Below are 6,644 nucleotides of genomic sequence, written 5' to 3'. Positions count from 1 at the left end.
TAAATTTCAGTTTTAGCATCCCCAATCTGAATCTATAGTGAATGTCAAACCAAAGTCTAGGCCTCCTCTCCTCCATCACTTTGACCATCAGCTAAAACTAGAGCGCGGTTTTTAAATTTTTATTTTTATTTTATAGCTTATTAAATATACAAATCATGAGGCTGAAGGCCATATAATATTAAAAATTAGTTGGATAATTGGATATGGAACTCAAATTAATTTCCCATCTATCTATCTAGTAAGTTAGTAACTGAACTGAACATGTATGTATATGTAATGTATGTGTCTAAGTTTTCTTCTTGGCCTCTTTTTTGCGAGCAAATTAATTGTTATTGTAGAAACCAAACCAATTATCAATTTCAATTGTGTTTCTGCCGAACAGAATAGTAAAAGGCTTACTAGGACGCATATATAGGCTCAGCCCAATTCAATTCAACCCAACCCAACCTAAAAGTGTTGGTCCCGTCCCGTGGGTAGATCATAATTTTTCTATTTCTAAATAATAATAATAATAATAATAAGCAAATTTGATTGCGTCGCGTTGTGTGGACTTGGACTTTGAAACTGCCGGCTAAGTTTCCACGTGGCAATTCATCCTTCCTTTTGCCTATGTCCTAGTCCACTCTATATATGTTTTGCCTCCTCCTGGATCGCTCTTTCCCCCATAGATCGATCAGTCAATGTGGTAGAGAGAAGATAAGAGATATATTATATACAGAGCCTGACTGATCAGCCTAATTAGCAAAGAGCAAAATACCCGCCGGCCATACGTATGTGTCTATGATGAACGCTGTTATTAATGGTGATGGTGGTGGTGGTGCTGCTGCTGCTACTGCTACAAGTGCAAAGGGTACTGTTAGCAAGAGAGTCCCCGGAATGCCATTGATCAGTGGACGGAACAAGGACAGAGATCATGAAGATCTTATTCTATTCCAGGAGTTGCACAAACGCCAAAAAGAACGAAATATTCTCAGCCTCCTCCAACCTGTTTCTGATGAGTTTGAGCCCACCGGTATATATTCTTATTACTTATTTACCTCTTTTATCATCGTACTCTAATAATATTATTATTATAAATTGCTTGCTGCACCTTAATTTTCTAAATACACTAAATTTATTTCTTCACCTTATACTGACGCAACATATATCTTCAATTGTGTGTTTGATTTATTTACTATAGCTGTTGCTTCTTGATCATATATATCTATCCAACTGCAGGAAATTATCAGCTCTACAGAACTGCAGCTGCCCAGAAAGGATCCGGATTTGAATTTCTTGCTGAAAACGACAAGAACGATTATGATTGGTAAACTGCCCACCCGCTTACCCTTGTCTCATCACCTAATTGGTGTCATTCATAGTTCATATTTTTTGGGGGGTAATAAGGGTTTATATACATATTTTTTGAGTTAGGTACTTTGTTTTTTATTCTAGTTTCTTAAATAAAGAGATCTTATCAAATTGATTAATTAAAGGGAGAAAGGAGACAATCCAAAGTTTTTAAGTTTTATATTTACCAAACAAATGCTAATTATAAACTAGCTAGTTTAGTGAACTATCTAATACTAGCTAATAATCATTTGTATATGCATCAAGGTTGAAAACACCGCCCGTCACTCCTCTTTTTCCATCTCTAGAAATGGAAACAAATGGCCCTGAACTCGTCATTCAAAGGGAAATACCAATCCTCCACCCTCTTTCACGGGTATGTATATTATGTACTACGTGTGTATATATATAAAAGCTTATTTATTGTAGTGCTCTTTAAAATTATGATCAAATTCTATATTATCCTCCGAAAGTAAAAGTGGCCTACCTTATCCCTTGAACCACAATATATATATTATTGTTAGTTTGCCACCAAAGATTTAACCAAACACACTAAGTAGATAAACAAGAACGCTCAATTTGCATAAATTGGTTTCTAGTGGCTTTGTTCTGTAGAAAGCAATGGGGAGATGGATTTTAGTTCTCTTAACCTAGAATTTTAATCTTGCTTATGAAATTACATTATAACATGACAAACAAATTTCAAAAACAAAGAAACCAAGAAACACACCCACACGATTACCTATAGGATGACTATGAATGTCTAGCGGGGGGTGAATAGGTCAATTTAAAATTATAATCAATAAATAAAAATATACTTCAATAGCATGATTGATATAGCTTATCAATCCTAAAACATGCAGAGCATAAAGGAAATGAACACGCAGATAATTATTTTACGTGGTAAAATTCCACCTCTCAGTCCAAAACAAATCTACTATAAAATAATGATTACAAGAAGAACTCACGCACTTATCCTAGACACATTCTAGATAATGTTTACCGACTTCTTCGTAACTCAACTTCTATCACGGGATGATCTTTCGACACTCCTTATGTTGAACGCAATACTGGTCACGATTACTTCAAGCTCGCTGGAATTCTTTCAACTCTCCCTATGTTGAATCCGATACTGGTCACGATCGATTCAAATTCATCGGAGAAAAATGCCACAACGGTCTTGGTGCCATCAACCGTATGAGTCACTGAACATCGAAATGAATGCAATATGAATGATAAAAGTGTTTGATAAATCACCAAGTAAACATAAAAAACTTAATTATTTATCTTAACTAAAAACTCAACTTTCCAAAGTTTATGGACTGAAAATATGATCATGAAAGCTCTCAATAAACAAAGAAGACAAAGGTCTTATTTAATAGACTTTTTCTTTACAAGAAAGAAAACACGTTAAAAACCAAATCTCCAATTTCTAAGGCTTGATAGAAAATCACGAAAGTATCTTTCCTATTCTAAAGATTGGTCACATGTAGTCCAACCAATAGGAAATGAGATATTTAAGAAAGGAAAATTTTAATCAATCACAATATCAAATGAATCCTTATATGCCTAGTCAACTATTAAGGGTATCTCAACTCCTTGATATTGTGATACGATTGAAACATGATTTCCAAGCAATCAAAATGTGATAGAAAATCAAAGGGATGTTAAAACAAGAAAGTAATCAAATTGATTTGGGCCAAACTTACCTAAAAAGAAAACACTCCTAAATAAACTTCAATTAACTTTTAAAAACAATATCAATAAAATGTGATTGAATCATCCTTTAAAACAATCCCCTAATATACATGCATGATAATGACATCACTTACCCCTGAATCAAATGCCTTTCACGTGTCAAGCTACAAGTCTGCGTTTTGAGCATTGCTGAGCTGCACCATGTAGAACTGCAAGTAGTGAGCTGATTAGCATAAGTATAAGGCCCAGTTTGGAATTGCTGTCACTTTTAAAAAAAGTTGCTTATGCTGTGCTTTGAAAATAATTAGCTGTAAAGTAAAGCAGCTCCATGTTTGGTAAACAATATTTTTAAAGTGCTGTTAGTACAAAAAGAAGTGTCAAAAACTTTTGGTAAATTTTAATATAAAATTGTTGTAACTATGAATAATAACTAAAATAGATATGATGTTAAAAGTGTTGTGTACTAATCATGTGGTGGTAGTGGTAGTGATGGAGTGGAGGTGGTGGTGGTGATGACGGTGGAGTTGGTGGTTGTGGTAGTGGTGGTGGTGGGGATGGCGGTTGTGGAGGTGGTGGTGGTGGTGGTAGTGGCAACATGGTGGTGGTTGTGGTGTTGGTTGTAGAGGTGGTGGTTGATGTGGAGGTTTTGGAGGAGGAGGTGGTTGTGGTGGTAGTGCTGGTGATGGTGGTGGAGGTGGAGGTGGAGGAGATGGTGGTGGAGCTAGTGGTGGTGGAGGTGAAGGTGGAGGTGGAGGTGGAGGAGGTGGTGGAGGTGGTGGTGAAGGTGGTGGTTGTGGAGGTAGTGGCGGAGGATGAGGAGGAAAAAGATGTGGAAGTGGAGGTGATGTCATTTTTTAAAATGAATTATGGTATTTTGAGAATTAAAAGAATTCATTAAAGGTTCATCTATGTTTCTTTTGAAAGCAGTTTTGAAAAACAACTCAAAGCCTGCTTTTAAAAGCTGCTGTCAAAAGGCCACTGCTTTTAAAATAATCGGAATATTTTATTTTTACCAAACACCTTAAACTGCTTAACTAAAGTGAAGTAGGTTTTTAGCCAAAAAAAGCAATCACAAACGGGGCCTAAGCCTAGAACGATAATAGTGAATGCACTTAGTTTCTTAGAATGGCAGGTGGAAGAGCATCCACAATGATGCTCTCTATTTCTTAGCTAAAATTTGGCTAAGAATATAAGAAAGCTATTTTAGGAGCTCTCTAAAAAATTTCAATTCTAACCATACTCCCTAATTTGGAGAGTTATAAATGCTATAACTCTTTTTTGATTGGTCCATCTCTATTAAAAAATAAAATAAAAAATAGTTAGCATTAAATAAAGATTTGAAATACTCATTAAATAAAGCAGTATTAAATTATAGGGGGCCACTAGGAGTCATTTCTCTCTCCTCAGATTTAGGAGCTCCTAAAAGACTCTCTATTTTAAGAGGTGGATAGGGAGCGTGGTTGGAGTTGCATTTTTACGATTCCTCCCTAAAATTTGTCTAAATAGGTGGTTTAGGGAGCCCATTGTGGATGTTCTAAGGCTCCAAAATGTAAGGCTGAAATAGCCACGTGTAGTGATCCTAGAATAGCTAGATGTGTGACACGCTTTGTGTGCTCTTTCATATAGAAGAAAAATACAGTCCTCTCTGCAATTTCAGCAAGAGAGAAGAAGAATATTTCATCACTCTGTTATTTTTCATTCTTCCATTCCTTCTCTTCAACATTCCATAACTCAGCTAAAATACAAAACACTAACACATCAATCCTACCAGCGTCAATTATGTCCTTAGACTCTATCAAAGCGCGTTTACAGCCAATGCTAGAGTTCATGCTAGTGTCTAGGAAATGGCGACACAAATTTCGTACTAACACTCTATCATGGGTCTGTCGACTGGTCACCGGTTTTTCACCGACCAGTCAGGATGTACAGTTTCTTCTCCCTTTAGACTGTATCAGTCATGTAGTACAGAACCTTGTAATCTTGACTATCAACAGAATCCTAGCGGTTGCCATTAACATCCGACCGATGGCTCTTATACAAATAATGTTAATACTTTTTTGTCGATCTTGGGTGTATTATACTTTTCATTCATTGGTATACCGTATACGTAGTATATATGGTCCCGTATTCTGAATCATATATATTCATTATTTGCATTAACTAATGAAAGGAATTGAACGAGAGCATTAAACCAGTTTGCAGGTGGCAATTGCAACTCAGAGGCAGTTGAGCGAAGAAATGGCCATGGGAGGCCAAAACAGAAAATCCCCGTCATGATCCCGAGCCAAAGACGAAGTAGCAGCAGCAGCACAGTATCATCGAACGTTAACGCCCAAACAAAAAACAGTAGCAAAGCAAGAGCAAGAGCGGTACCAGCAGTAGTTAATCATCATCTCAACCAGAAAGCAGCCGTTGAGTCTGACGGTGACCTCACAAGATTAAAAAGGTCAGCAAATAATAATAATATGGTCAATGAAAGTTATAAGGCCAATAATATCGACCAAAAAGATGGAAGCCGTAGTAGTACTATTGGTGCAGATTATGTTTCGTCGAGCAGGGCCATGGAGCAAGGAGTGAAAATGGTATATTCAAAAGCAAAGCCAACAACAGCCAGTAGCACAAGCACTAGAAGAGGTGGAGTCTCCATTGTGTCATCGTCGACTCAAATTGCGGCTGGCTTTTGTGACGAAAAACCCCCTCCTAATCTGAGGACAGAACAACGCTCGACATCTGCTAGCACCACACAGGGACGTGGTCGAGCCAGCGCGTGGACGCACCAGATACAGAAAGCAGCTGATCATCATCAACCTGCCGCAAAACTATTACCAAGGAGGCAATCATGCTCACCAAGCGTCTCCAGGGGTCGGAAAGTAGTGGAGGTGCAGGAGGAGGCTACTACTGCTAGTCTAAAAGGAAGAATTCAATTTCAAACAGGAAATGGAACGCAAGTTTTGGGAAGTAGAATGGTGCAGAGAGTGATGAATGCTAGAAAATCAGTTACTCGTGAATGCCATCATGAAGAAAAAGATCAAAAAAAACCCAATTCACGGTTTCCCATTCGTGAAAGCTCTGGTTTTGGAAGAATATTGCACGGCACGGCACTGCCTAATTAATTTAAGAGACTACATTAATTATATATATATATATAGCTCTCAAACATAAGTACGGGCATGCATACGAACATATATATGCTTCTTTCTTTCATTTTTCTTTTGGCAATTGAGTTATAATCCTATTTGTATTTTTGCTTTATTCAATCTTTTAATTAAAAGATGGAATTGAAGTAACATTGCGACTGAAAGAAGCAGAATCCCAGAGCACCACTTCAAAGCGAGGATGTATTTTGTTTTCTTTGTTCTTTTAGCCAGAAGAAGCGATATGATATTATTCCAAGTAAAAAAGTACAAGGGGTAATGGAAAATTGAAACTCAAATATTGTTTATTTCATTTGCGGAAAGCTCAAAATGATTTAAACATCCTGCATATTTACAAAATTGCACTTTAAATTCAAATTGGACCAAGCCATCGCAATTCCAAGCCCATCATCAACTTTCTTCATTTTCATTTTTTTTGTTTTGTTTTTCTTCATCATTATTGTTGTTTCGTAATGTTTAACA

Source organism: Prunus dulcis, chromosome 6, assembly GCF_902201215.1.
Source record: "Prunus dulcis chromosome 6, ALMONDv2, whole genome shotgun sequence".
In the NCBI taxonomy this organism is placed as follows: domain Eukaryota; kingdom Viridiplantae; phylum Streptophyta; class Magnoliopsida; order Rosales; family Rosaceae; genus Prunus; species Prunus dulcis.
This window is presented reverse-complemented; position numbering follows the sequence as displayed.